The sequence below is a fragment of the Xylocopa sonorina genome, chromosome 12 (genome assembly GCF_050948175.1).
Source record: "Xylocopa sonorina isolate GNS202 chromosome 12, iyXylSono1_principal, whole genome shotgun sequence".
In the NCBI taxonomy this organism is placed as follows: domain Eukaryota; kingdom Metazoa; phylum Arthropoda; class Insecta; order Hymenoptera; family Apidae; genus Xylocopa; species Xylocopa sonorina.
In genome coordinates, this window is record NC_135204.1 from 4,736,116 (window position 1) to 4,756,860 (window position 20,745).

General features: G+C 48.2%; 1 protein-coding gene across 1 annotated transcript in view; it reads right to left on the minus strand.

The window, feature by feature from the left end:
• LOC143429770 (uncharacterized) overlaps positions 1-20,745 on the minus strand; it is a 57,503-nt gene that overhangs the window by 6,356 nt on the left and 30,402 nt on the right. The window lies entirely within an intron of this gene.

A 20,745-nucleotide genomic window follows, 5' to 3' on the forward strand; every position in this document is an offset into this window, starting at 1 on the left:
ACAGAGACGCGGAGGGAGAGAGAAAGAGGGAGAGGGAGAGAGAGAGAGAGGGAGGAGACTCGGCATTCTGTCGCCTGTGGATGGTCGTGACACACAATGCTTATTAGTAAACGTACGAGCAGCGTCCATGGCGTGGTCGCGTGTCTCCGCGGCCTGAGACCTGTCTGGGAACTTGTCGATACGCATGCCACTCTGAATCAGCTATTCTCCCATCGCGTTTTAATGTTTAACGCCAGGCGAAACGTGAATGGTCGCGCGCCCCGTTTTAAGTTAGGATACCACTGCCGTTGGGTCCCTCGAGCGTCTTCTTGGCACAGTTAGATCTCGTCGAGAGAATTCTGATTGAACGGAGAACTTTCGGGATGTGATAAATTGATAATAGTTTCCATCGAACGATTCGATAGCGCGAATGGCGGGGGAGTTGGGAATCTGGATATCGAGGAATCCGGGTGTTAGGTATTATTGTGTTACCTGGCATTCGCTGGCTATTGAGAACTTCAACGTTTTCGGGTGGCAATTGTTAACGAGCGAAATTACGAGAGGCCACGGATTTTTCTTCATTTGTTTGACTACCAAATAAGAAATTATGGCGATGAACGATTGTTGCGTACGGTAAAAAAAAACTAGGTGCGGTAATTTGAAAACAGCACGCGTCGATACAAGCGTGCGCGCAACTGCGGCACCGCCAGCATAGTTGTTCGTAACAAGAGGGAAATTTTATTCGATCTGACTTATACGTCACACCCTTCGATATCGTGTTTTCGTTTCACCGAACACAGACGATAACCATCGGTGACGTCCTATGAAAATTCATCGGACGAAGTTCAATCCAAATCAGCAATAATAAAATCAAACTTCAACGCGGAACTTTTTTTCACTTTACCCGACGCAGAATGATGGCAACCGCGAGCTGTACATTTTATCAAATTACAGACACGCGGGTAAACGAAATTAACATAATTGAGATACATCGACTGTATCAATACAAAGACTCGTTTCACCTCTTTCCTTGCGCTTCTCTCGTTAGTGATAACAAAAAATTCGAAATTTTTAGTTAAAATCAAGGATAACCAAAATTTCGTCCACATTCAGCTCTCGAAGGGTTAAGCGCGTGTAACCAGAGATCTGGATCCACTGGTCAGGGATCCCTCGGGCCGTCCGGCGTGCGCTGTTCCAAATAAGGGTCGATACCCGGTGGAAGCGATCCACCAGGGGGATGACACGCGAGAATCCTTCCAATTCGAGCAGCTAATTCGATCCGTCGACGAACCAGACACTAACACAAGCGGGGGCACAGATTGTTTGCCCGTATTGGTCGCCTTTCCTCCCCCTCTAAACGCGATAAATATTCATATTTTATGCGGCGACCTTTTTGCCGCGAATGAAACTGGGCGCGCGAGAAATTCTCGCGAGTTCGACAAAAAAGTGGACGAGAGAAGAGGACGGATGGTTGACCGGAATATCTGCGACTTCTGAGGTACGTTCCACGTTTGAATGGGTGTTTGAGATGACGAAGAGCCCATCGAAGGTGCCCCTTAAAAACGCGAAAGAACTGCTTCCCTATCTCCCTGCTGTCTTACTTCGATATCGACGAAGCATTGTGACTGCAGTACGATAAAGATTCTGAAAACAATTTAATTTGAACCAGAAATCGAAGAAGTTAATACAGAATTTTATGTTTCTTAAAAAACTGAATCGTAAGAGAACCAAAGCACTAAATGCAATCGCAAGTTATCAATTCATATATTTCGCACACCCTAAATACATTTCAAGTTTAAGTAACGATGAAGTAACAGAAAAACGCGACAAATTGCAAGATCAAAGTCCGATTACTTGTTCGACCGCGTCCAAAGGATAGCATCGACGGCCACAGGGGTTTATGGGAACCGTAGGAAAATGGCAGATGGGAAGAGGGAGTTGGAAAATGTCTGGCGGGCAGCCGTGAAAGAGGAGCGCCGCGTCGGTTACTGTATAAATCCGTAGGAGGCGCGTTGCGGGCCAACGGCGCAACGAAATCCGGGTATAGCGGGTGTTTTAAAACCCCGCGGACCGTGAGTTTGCATTTTAAACGAACGAACGGCCGTGAGGGGTGGTGCCGCGGTGCAGGGGGCGGAAAACAACGCGCGGCCGCCACGCAAACGCGCTGGTGAATCGGATTAAAAAAATTCACCAGGGAGTCGTCGAGCGCCGTGGCGCGCGTGAACCGTGCGTGGGAGGGCAGCCGAGGAACTGTCTAACGGGTGGCCGGTTTCCAACGAGTTCTCGATTCGTCTGGAATCTGATTATCGCCAATCGATACCGAGAGCGGTTGGTCGTTTCGAGTTTGCTGGGCTTTCCGCAACCACTGAATATAAGGATGCACGAGTAAACTATTTATGACTGTATTGTCCGTTTATCGTTGCCGTATAATATTTGTTCGAAAGTACGCGTTAATGTGTTGGTTTGTAATTTTAATATCTGGTAAACTTCAGCGCGGAGCTTAATGCGTGTAAATGTTAAAGTTGCGTTTGGGTTAAGCTGACTCCACCGCCATCTCGATGCAGTGGATAGGCCCATAGATAGCTTAATCTAACTGAATTTAATTAAGGCAGGCTTAAGGATAGTTGCAGCGTGCTCGAAACTTGAAATAGGTGCGCGAGTATTATTTTTCCCTTTAACATAAATTCTTCATTTTGATTTATATATTCGCTGGTTCTCAGGTAACATCAACGCCTATGTGTGATGCATGGACTGCGTATTTATATGTCACATATTCGTGACGTGAAATATTTTTGCCGTAGATCAACGTCAAACGTTGTTATATATTGTGTAACATGGTCAGTGTGTCTATTTAACACATTTTGTATATGCGTATGTGAAAATGCGCGGTATATTATACGTATAGAGCAACGAAAAACAGGCGCGCCCAAGATTTTTCAACTAAATCACCAATATGTAGTAACGTGAACGCTTACTGATAAATTACGAACTGTATAAGTAGTCTGGTATTCACTGTTATCGAGCCATGCAACGAAGAAACAAAACGATTTCCATAATTTTCACTGTTCACTTCGAGTTGAAAAGAAACGATCCAGATGCACCGTTCTATGCCCACCCTGAAACCCAGGTCAGTCTGGTACCAGTCGTTAACGCCGACTTACGATTCCCTACTCGCAAGGGCAATTAATAGTTTAATGGAGCAAAGTAAGTTGTAAGTAAGCTAGAAATGCGTGGAGATCACTCGAGATCCCCGAAGACCTGCCAGGGTTAACGAAGCAGTGGCAAGGAAATTACCGCCAAGTACCGTTACCAACGCCGCCGTTTGGACCTAACTTTGAATTATGTAACACGTTCCACTGGCGTCGAGCGTTTTCGCGATTCGCACATGTGCGTGCAACGATGACTGTATTTCCAGTGACACAGCTCATAATTTCAGTATCGATTGTTCTTAACGCAATAACAGGACCTCCTACCTAATGGCGACCAACAAATTTCCAACATAGGAATGCTAACATGGAGTAGATTAACCCTTTGACCACGGCGGACATTGGGACGCATTAGTCGTGCTATAAAATTTCTTTGCACTCTACATTGTTGCATCTAAGTACCTTTAAACGCCTACAGTATCACAAGCACAAGTTAAGACATAGGTGGAGTACATAGTACATCTAGGATCGATTTGTAATACGACTATTTTGCCATTTGACAAACCTAAGGTGTGGAAGATCGTCGCACGCCTTACTTGAATACCTAGAGGACCTCCTTCAGGACAGTTTCATTTTTACTAGGCACTGCTAGAAAAGCAACTTAATCCATACAGATAGAGACACTAAAAATAACATTCTTTTAGGATAAATTTACTCACAGCCTTGCTTGCAAGTAAAAAGGGCTCGCCACAATGCCCTCACACATATACCCTACAATAGTCAGATGTAAAATCAAGAAAAACCATATCGCCCATGTCTCCCAACCTCTTTTCCTCTAACGTCAACGCCTGCACAATACACGGACTCGTGCAGCAGCATAGAGCACCGCTCTAACTCGAATTCCCCATAACTCCAAAAGTAATCCCAGCATTGGTCGAAGCCAGAAATTCCGTCTGGCAACACAATCATCTGGCAGACTCGCCTACTCCTCGATGACGCAAGCGATCGGCCGGGGACTGACGTCAAAGTGTGTTCGGGAAGCGTGCCGAAAATAGTTCCGGGACGCTGGTATCGCGGCCTCCCGGCAGAAAACGGCGGCGCACGGCCGGATCTAGGCGAGACGGATTCTCTAACGGGCGGCCGTAGCCATTGAAACGGTCCCGAGGTGACGGCGTGTCCGTTGCATAATAACGATACTAGGAAGCGGCGCGAAAGTGGCACGGTATCATTGCGGCCGGCCGTTAAATATTCTCAACGAGGTCGGATTACCACCATTACGTGAAGGAACGACACAGCCGGCCCGGTCAGGAACTAGCCCGCCAGGAGTTGTACTCGGAACTGCCTCTCCTTTCCGGCCTCTGCTCTCTTCGTCACTGCCGCGCACTGTGTCGCGTGGATTATTGGCGGTTCGTGGTAATCGATCGGTCATGTCGTAGAATAGTTTTTCCATACGTCTACCTGGTGAAATATGTACATACCAACCGTTGAACGAAACTGAAATTGACAAATGACAATTGACTGCGCGAAGAATACATGAAGTTTGTAAAATATTGTAAATTTCAAAGTATTGTTGGTTAATGATTATTCGAATCCTTCGCACAAGGGATAAATTACCACCAAAAATCCAAAGCCTACGATATCTATAGGAAGGGACAGGGTTGAAAAGGACGCGAAGGGAAAAAAATGCGGATCAGCAAAGAAGAGGCCCGGCTAGGAACGCGGTTACACCTCAATCCATCGTGTCCCCCGCTATATCGACGTTTGTTTAGAATATATGAAGTTTGTAAAAATACATAATATCAAAATATTGTTCGTTAATGATTATTCGAATCCTCCCCACAAGGGATAAATTACCACCAAAAATCCAAAGCCTACGATATCCGTAGAAAGGGACAGGGTTGAAGAGGACGCGAAGGGAAAAAAATGCGGACCCGCAAAGAAGAGGCCCGGCTAGGAACGCGGTTACACCTCAATCCATCGTGTCCCCCGCTATATCGACGTTTGTTTAGAATATATGAAGTTTGTAAAAATACATAATATCAAAATATTGTTCGTTAATGATTATTCGAATCCTCCGCACAAGAGATAAATTACCACCAAAAATCCAAAGCCTACGATATCTATAGGAAGGGACAGGGTTGAAGAGGACGCGAAGGGAAAAAAATGCGGATCAGCAAAGAAGAGGCCCGGCTAGGAACGCGGTTACACCTCAATCCATCGTGTCCCCCGCTATATCGACGTTTGTTTTTGGGGCCCCGTTTCCTTTCTTCTCGACCGGCACGGCTTAGTTTCCGTCCGGCCGGAACAGGGCGCTGCGAGCCAGGCCACCCAGTAGCCATTTAGATAAACGACCCGGCCACCGTTGAGTGCCGCGGGACACCGCCACGGAAACAAGAACATCCGTACGAGCGTCGCTGAGGGACGAGGATGGACGCATGCGAACGGCGAGGAGAAGGGAGGGGCTGACACGCTTCCAGACGGCCACAGGCCGCCACAGGCTGCCCGGAACACGGAGGGAACGCGGAGGAACACACCACGAGGTCATACCACGAGAGCTGCGCAGCCTGAAAAAGTGTTTGTGTTTCGGTGACGGAACAAAGAGTCTCTCAGCCGCGGATCCTCCTTTCGCGTTCCCGTTTATTTGACCAGCTAACCCCCCCGCGCCCCGTCCCGTTTGCGCGCCGGATATTTGTTGATCTTGCCTTGGAACCCGCCGACGTCCGCCGCCACCGATTGCTTCTGTGATTCTTTTAGCCGGATTCCGGGATACGTTTAGTCTGGTTTAAATGGGTTTGCCGGCGAAGTTGGCCGCGAGAAGGCACCGGGTTCTGTCGGGGTAAATTAGTAATGCGATTTTATGGACCGCGTTTAGCTGGGTGAAGCGAGGTTATGGGTGTAACGGATTCGAGGACGTATATAGAACGCGCGCACGAGCACCCAAGTTCGGATGACACGGATACGCGAAGAAATTTGAAATGTAGATCGAGTTGCTTATACCCTCGTTTTCATCCCTGGTGGGTCGATGCTGAAAGTATTCGAAAATGAATAAAACAGAACTTTCGAACTTCCACTGTCCGCGAGAGGCTGATCGATAATCGGACCGCGATTCCGTCTAATCCAGAGTTAGAGGATGCCTAGAGGAGAACTTCGCGCTCGCGAGCGGAGGGTTCAGTTTTTCGAACGGTTCGCCTTGTCCAATGATCTTGTTCCTCGCGGCGGTGTTTCTTTTACGAGCTGCCCGGCGGAAGTCCGAGGCGGCGGTGGTGTATCGACTTTCCTCCCCAGCCCGTGGCATTTACGGACCCTCGGACGCGGGAGTGTTCGCGAACCGCTGGAATTCCGAAGAATGTTCTCGTAAAGCGGCCCGGCTACGAGGAAACGCTCTCTGCGTTACTCGCGAAATTGCTGCTGCCGCTAATCAGACGCTTTTTGGCCGAACGCCGTTTCTTCGGAATACTTGGACGAAACCCACCCATCCTCCGCGAAGATCTATCTCCTCCGGCCGTCGGATAAGAAACGCTCGTCGAGGCTGTTCCACTCGTTCTGATAGAATCGCGAGAAAACTGTCGGTCAATTATCCTGAACTTTCTAGCTGTACAGCCTGTCGAAAGTGGAGCGATGACTAATCGCAGGACTAATTTTCACGGTCCAATACTGCTGACAAAATTTCAACCAATTTATCGCCAACAACTAATTCTGCCAACGAGACGATTTAAACGTTTTATATCAAAACGAAGCAGGATACGTGTTAATATGAGACGATTGTTTAAACTGTATAAGAATATCGCGATAACCATTGCCACCACTCTGTTGCACAGCCAGACACTTTTTGCTGACGCCATTTAAAGTTCGGTGATAACGAGCGGGATCTGAACGCTCTTTGTCGCACAATGTTATCTCATTCAACGTTTCCGAGTAACATCAAATTGTTACGCGCCAAGTCAGGTGTCTTGCACTGACTTACGAGGCGGAATGGACAGGCGCGAGCAATAATTCTGGCCCTACCGGTTTCACAACCTCAAACACGCGGCGCCGCGACTGACTAATTGGACCCCACCTATTGTAATGGCATTATTTCTCGCTGAATGCATAGCCCGCGCGTTCCAGCTGACGAGGCCAGAAATCGAACTTCCCAATAGCGCGTGAAAAATACCGCTGCGATCGATTTGACGAAAAAAAAAAGGGGAAAAAAGCAAGAACACGCTCAAGGACCCCAACTTTCGCCGCGCGCATTTATCTATTCATCCCGAGGCCAACCGTGTCGCGGTGGCTCGCTTAAAAATACCCGAGCGGCACGAACTTTATCCAGGAAGTCGTTACAGTCTGGCTCCGAGGCCTGCTAATTCGGCCGAAGTTTCCAGCATTTTTCGCCGCCGATCTCTCACGGCGGAGCTGCTGTTTTATTTATAGCGGGACGCGCTTCGTTACCTTTCCGCCCGATTATCGATCCTCGAAACGCTAGATACCCGACACACACCGTCCCCCCTCCGTCCCTGTCTCCCTTCGCCCGTTACTTACGGTATTACTTAACGTTTTGCCTTCTGGCTCGAAGCGAAAAAAGAAATGCGTGGAGGGAGAGGAAAGCAGAAAAAAAAACTCGAGGAATTCTTTTGCCGTCCCGCTCGACCCGGTTCGTGTACACACGACCCGTTCCCTATCCGGACCAGCACAGCGAAGTGGAGGGCGAGGAGTGGGGGCGGGCAAGGCGGACGAAAAGGAGAGACGCTCGCGCCACGGTCGGGGATCCACCGTCAGTTCCCAGAGGTTTTTTGCGCCTCGCCACGGCTTGGGCCGCAAGTCACGCGGTTTTATCGGGAGCAAGGCCATCCTGCTCGACACCTCCTCCTTCGCGTCGGGTACTTAGGAAGCCCCGAACGACGCAGACAACCCATCCCTTCCGGGGCTGTTATGAGGCGCGGGTGAAAACCCTCAGGTTCATTCATTTTAACGATTTATCCCGCGGTAACAACGGGGCGCCACGGATTGGAACCGAGTGCCTCTCCGTCGGATGAAAGGTTCGGCGAAGGTCTGAGGACAGCCGGGGATTGCGACGCTGAAAGGAAACGGGGTGTCCGTGTGGGACAGGGATCGGTGCGTGTTGATTAGAGAACGACGCTTCAGATCCGATTGAAACGTGGCACGAGGATATTTCAAATCCTTCGAACAATGGTTAGCAAATTTCTGAACGACAGTATATATACATGTATAGAATCCACTAAGAACGAGAGGAGACGCAGTACAGAAATTCCAAGATATTTTGCGAATTTAAATGACAGGACATTCTTCGAGCTTGATTTGGTATTTTTTTAAACAAATAACATTTGCGCAAAATTATATTCGAGAAACATCTACCTGGCGACCTTGACCAAACCGCCAACAGCGAACTACGCTTCCAATCGCCGATCAAATTCCGTCTGAATCGATATTTCAGCACGTTCTCGCGATTCCGAGGCAAAAGCCATCGGGTTCACCGGAACCCGTGTACGGGTGTCGATTTCACGTAAGCCCAAGCCATTCCCTTGGTGCAGTTACAAACGCCGCTAAGGCTTTTTCCATCCTCGAAACAGCGTCGGTCCGCTCGTAAAAAGCCACGAACCCACTCCCCCCTTTCTACTGCTGCGGTAGGTAGTTCGTGGTCGTTTCGAGCCGCCGCTCGGCTCGGCCCCTTTTCTCTCCCTTCGTTAATTTCTCCTCGTGATCTTATAATCTTATAACTTGCCAATAATCCTGTAACTCCCAACAGTGCTCAACGGGAGATAAGTTTCTATTGCGTTGGTCGCAAAACGTTTAAGCGATATCGCTTGAAATTTCGAGGGAGACCACTTTGAAGATCATGCGCGTGCACCTGTGCTAGCTGGTCATATTAACGCAGCCGTATAAGGTTTCCTCGCGCTTTGCACTGTCTCGTATACTTTTACACGCATCACTGAACTCTCAAAGTCCATTTGATATATGTATTATTCCGTATCTTTATTCTCTCCTGTAAAATCTATTGGGTTCCACCTGGGTTTCGTGAACCCCAAAAAAAGTCTCGCGCTGTTTTCTCATTATATTTAACCGACGACTTTTTAATGCGACGTTTATTCCAGTGCAGACGATGATATTCTATCGAAGACGACATTAATTTCTCACAGCCCAGAGGAGGGAAGCGTAATAAACCTTCGATACCGTTTTAAATTCCCCCCCAGTCTTTCTCTCTTGGGCTCACGGATCGCTAACGACGAAGCGCGAATCGATAAGGGACCGAGCGCTGGGCCGACTCGCCAACGAGCGAGGCGGCGACCTGGAATCCGACGGCCCGTGACCGGAAACCGATCGTGTCGGCCGCACTGGCCGGCCAATCATCCGAAAAGCCGCGTCCGGCATGTCTGCAACGCCGATCCCGGAAAACCGGAACCTCCGGCTAGCTGCCGCTACGCCTGCCTGCCTACCTGCCCCGCCCTACATCCGTGCCCGCTATCAAGATACAGCGGAAACGTATTCCGGCCTGTCCGCGTTCATTATCGACGCGCAGAACGTTTTACGGCACTTCTAGCAACGCGCCACTAGGAATTGATTTTCAGATTTATGGCCGTTGCGCACTCGCGAGACCAGAAGAAGAAGCGAGGCTGGGATTGTTCGCGGTTCTAAGATGCAGCTTTGAGGCTTCTCGTTTAAACTGAAGTCGAGCTTTCAACTAGAAGAGTATCCGTGAGTCCTTTATTGAGCTATCAGAGAGCTTAGAGACTTGAAAGTCAGTTTGTGTATGAGTTTGTAGGAGGTGCGTGTCCAAGAAGAGTACAATTAGATTGGTGTCTGTGAAGTATGGTTTTCCTGCTGCCATCTTATTTTATTGCATTATATTATCTTCCCGTTTTGTCTCATTTGTTAGATAGACTCATCGTTGATCGAAGAGAGAGATTTAATCTTGAATTTTAATTCCTAAGTACGCGCGAGCCTTATCCCTGGCTTTCACTGCAGGAGCCGGTACGGTGGAAACCGCTCTTCCGCCGTTCGAGCGCAGTAGCTTATCTCTCCTGGCAGGGTCGTTACAATAGCGAAGGAAAGCGATAAACGCTCGAAGGTGTCATAAATTAAGCTCTTCACACGAGCTGCGACTTGGACTGCGGAGCTTGACTGTTTTGCGACTGCGATCAGTTACACAGCGAGATTGTCGACACGGACGAATGCCTCGACGATACATAGCGCATGCGGTTCTACTAGCCGAGATTTTATTGTAAATCTCGAAACAACCGGATTTCGTTTCTAGCATATCTTCTAGATGATACCAGTAGCCTTAATTAATGAAAATGGTATTTTTAAATTTGTTACATGCTACGTATCCTTTGTAAGTATGTATTTTGCTCAATTGTCACATTGGTTGTCAAATGAACGAATGCAAAAAAAAATACTTCACCCCAATAAACGTACATAAAGTTGCGTACAACATATTTACAATATACCCTTGTTTGTAACTGTCAGCCATAAACAGATTTATCGTCGATAGCCGTTCACGTTATCACGATAAGTGTTCGCGTCTATGTAACTAACTTCTTAGACGCGTTTCACAATCGCCGCGAAATCCGTGCGCCTAAGCGCGAACCAAATTACCCGCAGTGCAATGGGAGCATTTACAGTCCAGTGGACAGGCCTCGCACTTAGGACATAAATATATAATCCCTGTGTACATAGCTAGCTCTACATGCCGCCAGTGGAACGAATTCCAAATTTCCATCTATCAGACAAAGTTAAGGCCCCAACTGGGGACCCTCAAAGAGGAGGTCATTTCTACGGCAAGCGCGCGCACAGTCAACTGACTTTCGAGGATCTTCTGCCCTGGAAGCTCTAGGCAAGCTCTAGCTAATGATCCGCTCCCTACTCTTTTCAAATTCCTCCAACTAACAGCCGTATTGTGATAAATTTGTCGTAAAACTTCGACGACCAACTCGTGGCTGGAAGTAAAATTTGTCCAACGTCGTTGAACACCTTCTCTCCTCTGCGAAATCGCGGTATCGCGAAACGACATTATCACCAGGATCCTCTTGGCAATAGAAAACAAAACCAAAAAAAACACCGTCCCACGTGCGCGCGATCGGACGATGTAACAGCAGCGTGCGTCGTACATCGTGTTCGTCCTTGACGAGCCCCGACACGACGCTATACGCGAGGGGAGAGCCCCGGTGATCCGCCGTCGAAGAGACCCGACAGCGAGGCTAAACCGAATAAATTATTACGCAGGCTCCTCCGTCGTCGTCGACGTCGTCGTTCTTCTCCCCTCGGCCCATCCCACCCGTACGACGGATGCCCCCCTGCCGTTAAGCGTCAAGCGCGGGCCGCCCTCCGGGCACGAAGATTCATATCTGGCTGGGAGGCTTGCAGTTCCCTCGGCCGCGGCTTCGAACGGGACCCCTGAGAGCCCGGAGCGGGACGGGATTCGGACAACACTTGTCCCGTCTGCGGGACAAAACTTCGGCATCCTCTGACTCCCGTCTCGTTCGCTCGTATCTCCGTCCTCGTCGGCTCTCAGCGCTCGCCGCGGTGCCTGTTCCAACCGTACGGAGAGTCGAAGCCGCCTGGCGCGGTGCTCGACAGACAGAGAGAAAAACAGAGAGAGAGAGAGAGAGAGAGGAGGGATACCGCGAGCAGACACGAAGCGAACGAGGACAGAACGACGCGACCGAGAGAGACAACGTCTGCGTCAGACTGTGAGGCAGCGGCAGCGAGCGAGTCAGAGAAACGAGCGAACAGAGAGAGAGAGAGAGGAAGATGGGGGAACGAGATACGGCGAGGCTGGCGAGCGAACGGGCGACCCGTGGAGCGACGGAGAGGGCAGCCACGCGTGGGACGAGGAGGCACCTAGGTGATCGCGGCCCGGTGTTGAAGTCAACGGTGGGAAGGGTGAGATTGAGGAGCGGCAGAGAGTAGGGACGGGCGGAATCTCCGGAGATTCCACGCATGGAGAGTCGTGGAACGGGCCAGACCGGGCTTGTTGGTTGCACGGAAGGCAGCTGCTAGCCGGCTTACCGCCGCCGCGCATTATACCGGACGTGGGAGCGACGCAGACGGACCGATAGGCTGGAAGGAATGGCTGGTGCGGAGGGAACGGGACGGAGAAAGAGGTAGCGCGTGCAGAGTGCCGCAACCGTGAAAGGGGGACTGGGGGAGGGCACGGCTGTCCCGTAAAGATCAGCGCTAAAAAGTATACGGCTAGAGCCGCGCGCGGCCGAACAGAACGGCTCCGTGGCCGGGGAAAAAAATGTGGAATCGCTAACGGGGCACGAGGGAGTGTACACCGTGGCTGAGAGCTACCGAATCCGGACCAGCGAGGAACCCGGTAGCGTTTTTGTGCCGACTCTTTGCACGGGACCGATAGAGACCCGTGTCGACGGTTCTCCCGTTCTCTCTGACTGTCCGTCTGGCCGCGCTCTCTTTCTCTTTCACTCTGCCTCTCCGCGTCTTTCGTCGGTGTGTTCTCATTTTTTTGTTTTGTTTTATACTCGAATGCCCGGAATTCGTGGCACGGAGTTCCTCGAATGCGAAGAAAGGCGTGCCAGGAACTCACGGTGCGGAGAAAATGTTCCGTGAAAATAGGTGGCGCGGTCGCCATCGTTGCACATTTCGATAGGGACGATCGAGGGACACAGTGGGACCTCCGGAATGGAATTTTTTTCGAGTCTGCGGTCTCTTCGCAAAGATTTTCGCAACTATTATTTTATCGTGTAATTATTGTTGTACCTTTAATTAGACACTTGAAATTCCTTGCGAATGGACTTTGCTTGCATTGGGTTAAAAAATCACGATGTTTTTCCACCTTATCGACACGATGTTAATGAATATTTAAATAAGAAACAGTATCGGTAGTCGAACATAAACAAATATCCATAAGCTAAACTTCCATATTTTGAATGCAGAACCTTCCTACCCGTATTTTACAAAATGGAGGCAGACGGAAAGGGCGAGATTAATCCCTGGGATTTAATTCTCGATCGACGCGAAGGCAAACACAATTTTGTTGCTGGAAGCGGCTAAACGGCCCGGGGATGGGGAGTGGGGAGGTTTCAATCTTGCCAAAGAAGAAAGGCAAGATTACTCAAACGAGCGATCCGCGGCTGGGTCATCCCGTGGCGGAAGGGGTCGCGAACTCTTAAACCAATTCTGGCAAGACACGATGTTGGACGGCCACCAAGGAACGTCCAAGAAAAGAGAAACCACGGCTGATCGCGAGAATTCCTCCTTCATTCGCTTCTGCAATCTCTGCCTGCCAAGGGACACTTTTGGGTTTCACTTTCGTTTTTTCCACGGTTTTTCCGTTTTTTATTTCCGATCTTCCTCGAACCTTATCGCGATCCTGCTCAATTTTTTAGGTTTTTTATAAGGCTGTGCTGCATAAAAATTCAGCCAGGGAAAGAACAGGTGTACTTTAGAGATTCCAGGCTGGTGACTGAATTTATGCCACGTCGCGTCAGGTTTTAGAGGAACAGAGTCTAAAGTAGAAAAGGGCAATTTTGAGCAAAGAGATTACATATAATTGGTTTGTTACTCATAAGTGTTTCCTCGGAAAGAAAACAGATAAAGTGTACGAATTTTAATATGCTGATTCCATTTTCGAGGTTCCTTTTGGTGACGCAAAGTTTTCTTGAAATTTAAATTTCGTTGCTGGATTGGCCATTTTGGAATAAATTATTAGGCAAATCTTGACGTGTTACAAAATTTGTTAGAACATTCTAATAATGAAAACAAAGTACTGCTAGTTCTGGTCCTTGCCTTTCACATGTCAGTTAACGTATTCACAAATGTGTTCCTATGGTTAAGTTACGTGTACCAGGATTGTGTAACGTCATTTCGAAATCTGTCCTTCTAAGTCCCGAATGATGATTGCAGGGTAAATTAAGGTAATTTGTAGCCTGAGAGTGTTTCCATACACATGTGAACATAATTCCCATGCTTCTCCAGATATTTTCTATATATTTGTTATATTAGTCACTCAAATAAAACTCTGTTACCCTTACAATCTTTCTGAACAAAATGATTACTATATCAATGCTAGCAAACAACCCTTAAGAATTCAACTAAAAAGTAGAACCTCGCCAAAATTTTTTTACCATAATCTTGCTACCATTAAAAGCCAACACAGAAACCCAACCATAGGTGTACTACTTTTCTATCCACGTAATCGTAGAAGACGCATGCACGTGCCAAATGGCACCGTTCAACAATTTTCTCGCGTGCAACAAATTGGAAAAGATCAACCTCCACTATGCCTTCCCGCAACGCGAACGCGGGCAGAAACTATCGAAAACGCGAAAAGGTGGAGAGACGGGGACAAGCCAGCGAAAACAAGCGAAAGAGCGCCGCTACAAAAGTGACCGTGCTTCTGTCCTCCGTAAATTCTCCTTCCCAACCGCCCCCGAAGCGCGTGTCGCGCGTGCACGACCCCGGCACGGTGGAATAAAAAAAAAAAAAGAAGGAGAAAGAAAAAAAAACGAGGGCTCCCATTGTGGGACGAACTCGCGTTTTCACCCTCGTACGGTGACACGGGAAGTCAGGGGCCACGGGGGTAGAGAGCACGATCCACAGTCAACACGAACGGCATAAGCCCACCCCTGTTCCGGCCCAGACTGTCCCGTCCACCCGTGTAACTGTCTCTCTCTCTCTCCCTCCGATTCTCCTCCACCCTCGCCCCTATTACTCTCTCCCTTTACCCACCCTTCTCGCTCCCTCTTGGACCGGCTGGCGTGTCGGATTTCTGTTTGCGTTACCGTGTCACGCATCGAACCCTGACGCTTCGAATTCACCGCCGCCTGCCCTCCTCCACCTCCGACGCCCTTGTCGCCCCCACGCCGCCCCCCTCTCGCCTGTCGTTCGCTTCCATTTCGATCGCGCGCCGCTCGTGTAATCTGGACCCTCTCAAGTGTGATTCCGGCTGATCCCGCCTTCGACTGCGTGAATTATTAGACGGGCATTTAGGATCGGCGCGGGGGATCGATCGGACCCTCTTTTTCGCCTGGATACGGACCCGCGGGCGAATGATGAACGACCAGCCTGGCCTCTCTCTCTCTCTCTCTCTCTCTCTCTATTTCGCGCGCGCGATAAAACCGACCGGATCTCCTAGCCCAGGAGGAGGAGTTTCGTGGAATGCAGCGGAAGAGGAAAGCAGATGCGGCTGGATCTTGGCGAACCCGAACGAGGAAAAGGGTAAAAGCCAGTTGTAATGCCAGGTTTCCACGTACCGAGTTTGCTAGGACCAGGACGAGCACTGGGTCATTGGATTTTTGTCGAATTCGAGGTGGGCAATTGAAATTGGAGTCAAATTCAGAGTACTTAGGCTTGATTCTGTACAATTTCGATTTTGGAACGAACAGAAACTTAATAATTGAATTCGCGATAAAGAGATGATCTATGTTACCATCGAAAAAGTTGGGACAACAGGTGAAAATTTTTTATGTTTGGTCATCTGAATTTATTCACCCTGTCACACGCGTGGACAAGTTTATCTTGGGCATACTGAATCGATGACTCTTGACTGAGGAGATATTACATGTGTAACAGTCGCAATAAACTTTGCATGATGAAAAATAAAAGATTGGTGGGATGTGTGGAAGGGGTAAAGGAAACTTTCGTTCGGTTTAATTGATTGAATTATCTCGACGATGGATAAAAGTTCTTCCTTCGACGTTTAATATGTCGGCGATTTGAATTGAAGTGGTGAGTTGTAAATCGAAACTGTTTAGTCAGCGCAATGCTGGGAACTGACTCTTTTATTTCTACAATGAGATGACTTGCTATATATGGTGCAATTCATATTTACTTGGGAATCGCAGTTTTGGGAAATGTCAATCGTTTCTTACTTCATGAAGAGCCTAGCCCAGAATCTAATTAATTAAACCCATCTTCATAAAACGATGAAACACAGAACCTAAATCTAATCGTTATTAATACTATTTTGAAATAATATGTAAATGGTATGGGTTTGGTGCATACGTGCATGGTTCAGTGCGTATCACCGCATGTGAGGAAGGGCTCGAAATCCAGGGACCGAGGCAGGCTCTACGCGCGTTTCGAAAACGTGACAGGCACCGCGTGGAAAATGTAAAAGACGGAACGAGCCACAGCGGTACGCATGCCTCCTCCTCAAAGGTTACATCCCGCTATCCATCCAGCCGTTCATCCGTTCCACTCCAGCCCATCCCACTTTCAGGATCCATCGCGTCTATCCTCTCGCGTTCCTCGCGCGCCGCTTCTTCCGCCGCTTTTGTCCCGACGCTTTGTTTTTCCCGCTTCCCGTCGCCGGCTCACCGCAGACGGTTCCCATTTCGACAACTTTTCGCCAGGACCACGCGGCCTCTTCCCTTTATTCCTTGCTCGTGGGAATTTCTACCGGAATATTTATCAATTTCATTTTAGAAATTGTTGTCCGATTACAAAGATCGTCTCGTGAATTCTTAGGACTCGAAATAACGTTTTATTGAAGGAATTCCATGTTCCCTTAAATTTCCATTTTAATAAATTTCGGAGGGTTCCACTTGTAGCGATGTAGTAAAGTGTGATGGAGAGGAAGGAAACAAGGAAGGGTGTTTTAATCCTAGGTTTATTAGTAGATTACATAGTTAGGCTACCTAGCAGGCCCACGCCTTAAACGCAGGGATGGCACAGTTAAGTTAGGAAGTTTTTATACGATAACGAGAAGATTATGCGTGGGCTTGCGAGAAACTATTGCGACGGTGTACCTCTAGCGACAAGTGTAGAACGACCGCATACTTATTTCTTTTCTTACTACCCCGTGCACATCCCCATTAATATCCCCTCTCGCTAATTAACCTCTTTATCCTGGCGTACACGCGACAGCTCCACGCATCCTCGTACATCACGCCACTCCACGCTCCCGAATACTCCTCTAAGCTCACCGTAATTACTCAAATAGTTCGCTGCTCTGGCCGCCATCGCTTCTATCCCCTACAACAGGACCTTTTCTATACTCCCGCTTCTCTTTTCGATACATCTGCGTGCAGAGGTCGCGACTTTTCTCGCACGAGGCGCCCTCGCTTGCGTAATTCCGCGCGAAAGCGAAGGAACCGCGCGTGCAGGCCTGGAACGATAACCTACAAACAGCCGGCGCCGACGGTGAGTAACGAGATCGGGTCGTGTTCGTTCGAGCGAGATCAGGCGGGATCAACGACGTCGTAATGAACGCGGGGATTCCAACGGTCGGACTTTTTCTCCGCCACGGGAGGAAAACTTAACCTTAACGCTCAGACCGTGAGAGAAGAGGGCAGAGAAGACGTAGGGAGGGTTTCGACCCCAGGATTACTTCAAGTATCCTGTTTGAAATGTAGTTGAGGTCCTTCACATTATCCCTCGACTTGAAACAAGTTGCGAGCGATATAAAATTCATACGCGTTACGCGAGTATCTTCTGTGCATGAACAGTGAGGTTCTAATCATGGAGAACGAGCAAACACCAATGCCATTTGTATAATTCCTTACCCGACTCACATTCAACTTAAGAAACTTGGAATAAATGCTCGCAGAACCTACTTGAATCAAGTCGTACGTACGCGTATAAAACATTTTTGGTGATATAAATGCCTCAAGAAATGACGAACCATTGCACCACGCGCGACAAAACTGGTACCAATGTGGACGTTAGAATAGAATGGTGTACCAACTTGTACCAAAGGAAGCAAAATAGTGAGAGGCACAGTTCGACGAATAGTTATAGATTTCGAAAAACGAATGCTCTATGAGCAGTTACGAGGCGGTCGTTGTCGACTGCGTTGGTAACGCGAGCGTTAATGACATTTCGCGAGGTACAGCGCGTTCCCCGCGCGGCAAAACAACCGGCTGGAGACCGTCAGTGTGAAACCGCTCTTAGCCGAAGGGAAGCAACGGGTGGCGACGGTGAAGGGGGGGTGGGGCTGGCTGGCGAGAGGGGAAAAAGGAGGAAGACGAGGCGAGCGCCGGGAGAATTAATCTCTTACCACGAGGCTCGAGGAAGCGGCGAGCCGCGCGGTCTCTCAGGGAAAAAGGGGGAAAAAGGAGGAGAGGGAAAAAAAGACCGCGTTAAAACACTTTCCGGGCGTACGCGATTTTGAGCCGGCAAGAGGAGAGAAACCGGGCAAGCGGGAACGAACAACACTCTCCCGGCTCCGCCTCTGCCTCTGCCGCGTTTGAATGAAATTGTTCCGATGGAGATGCGGAATAAACGCGCACGACGAAGAAAATTGATACGCCGGAAAGCCGTCCCAGGAGGAATTTCCTGCGCATTTTCTGAACATCGTGGAAATAGCGTTTCCTCTTCTCTACGTGTCCCTTTTTCTTTCTCCTGTTCTCTGTTGCGCTGTTTCCCCCTTTCTTTTTTGGGGTTGGGAGGAGCGGGGGTGTTTCGTTTGACGCGTAACGAGCGTTGTTCGTGGGCTACGCGATTCGAACCTGTGAGCTAGAGCGATCTCCGTGAATATTATCATCGTGAGTATGTATTACTATTTTTTAGGAGTTCATAGAACTCAAATAGATACTGAATAAAAATTTACCCTCAAATAAATGATAATTCCACGTTAAGAATTTAAGTTGAGTAGTATTTGAGCAATAAAAAGCTAGCGCTGACATGTGTGATCTATCGTACTTGAGGATTCGTTTTCGAAAAGAATAAATTTGAAAATCGTGGATTCGTGCACTGAGAATAAGTCCATAAGTCAGTGCAACGTAGTGTGCGGAGAAATACCGAATAGTCTTGGCATTAGTGCGTGCATGCTCGAGGCAAGAACGCAGCTTCAAACCCATTTTCATTTGTGCCACCTGTAGCAGAACGCCGCGTATAGACGCATTCCACAATTTCACGCGAAGCCTTTCCTATATAAATCACAAACCTCTGACTGCAAAAATAATAAAAAAAAAGGGAGAAGGCAGACATGAAAAACGACGGCGCGTGGAATCTCAAAAATTCACGAGACAGCATCCGTCATGAATCCCGCGCGTCGCGACGCGGTGGCGGCGTCGAAATTACAGAGCTATCGAATCCACGGTCTGGAAGAGACAAGATCCGTGAGAGGAGAAACAACGGCTTTCTCATAACCGGAAGGAAATTCATCTGGCAAGTCTGACTTGAAATCGACTAAGAATGACAAATAATTTTTTAGATCAGAATTCGTAAGTTGCCACTAATTATTTGGCAGAATGTGCAAGGATTATACAATTCATGTTAGTAAGGATATTTCAAGTATTACAGCAAAGTAATTAACAGACACGAAAAAACATAAGGAGACTCGAATCCTTCTCCAGGGCCGTTACATGTACTTATTCATATGCGTACAAATGACTTGCATTTATTGCACAGGCATATGACACATCGATAGTTATTCAGACAGAACAAGGAGCTTCAAATAGCAAAAATGTCAATTAAGATTTCCAGTTAAATAAAATAAGCAACCCTAGGACCCACTTTTCTGGAGCTTTACAACCCAAGCACATCAGCAACGCTAGGACCCACTTCTCTGGAACCTTTAGAACCCAAGCACCTCAGTAACCCTAGGACCCATTTTTCTGAAACTTTACAACCCAAGCACCCATATAACCTTAGGACCCAAGAATATTTTAAAATACTGTGAAAAATGAAGAAATGACGATAACATATGTACATACACGTATCCGGCGGCTGGGAATCCCAGGCTTCGGCCTAAGTTGAACAAATATCCGCTGTCCCGTCAGTGACTAAGTAAGATTCGACGTAACTCCTCTCACCAAGCAATCAGCCGCATCGATACGGTAATCACCAGGCTCTGTAGTTGTTGCTAGGTACCACGCTCTCTGATTGCATGTGGGAATATTAATCTCTATGGGCCGTGGGCCGGCTTTATATCGATGCGTGCCGGTAACGACGCGCCGCACCGGATGGATTTTAAATGCGTCCCCGCCCTGCCTCACCCCCCCCCCCCTGCGCGCCATTAACATTATCTGGCTCGCAATTTAGAATATGCGCATCGTTTGCTCGCCGGAGAGAAAGGCGGAAAGAAGGGTACGATGAGAAGGGACTCTTCAGAGACCAACGCTGGCTCGGATGTGGGTTTGGTGACGATTCACGAGATGGGACGCCTTGTCTCGTGAATCCTCCGGATTACAAATTGTACAGTTACACCGTCCCAACTTTTGCCAAGCGAACTGTCAAATATTTTAAACAACTTTTGGTTGACAGAAAGAGCAAAGTTTTAAAGTTCACGAGTCCAATGCAAGGTTATCGTAGATTCCATGATGTCCAGGGCTAAAGATTAAGTTTTTAAATGATGGCTGATACTTAATCTCTAAACTCGTGTCTCTATGTAAAATTGTAATCTCTGATTTCCATTTTTGTCGTTGGCACAGAGGTTAGGTCAAGTGAATATCGTTCCAGAGCAGACGATCTCTCTACGCCCATGTCTACGCGCGTACCATCCTCGCTTTGTGTACGACGTAACCTTCCACCTGTACTCCCTGTAAGTACAAAACTTTCAGGAACCACATACATATATCAAACCAACACTTTCCCGCCCTACATAAACGACCCTAAACACAACCTCAAGTTGACCTACAAATTCCATCCCTTTTTCTCCATTTTAAAGTATAATAAACCTCTGTGTTACGCGGATTTGTATAACGCGATGAAAAATTTG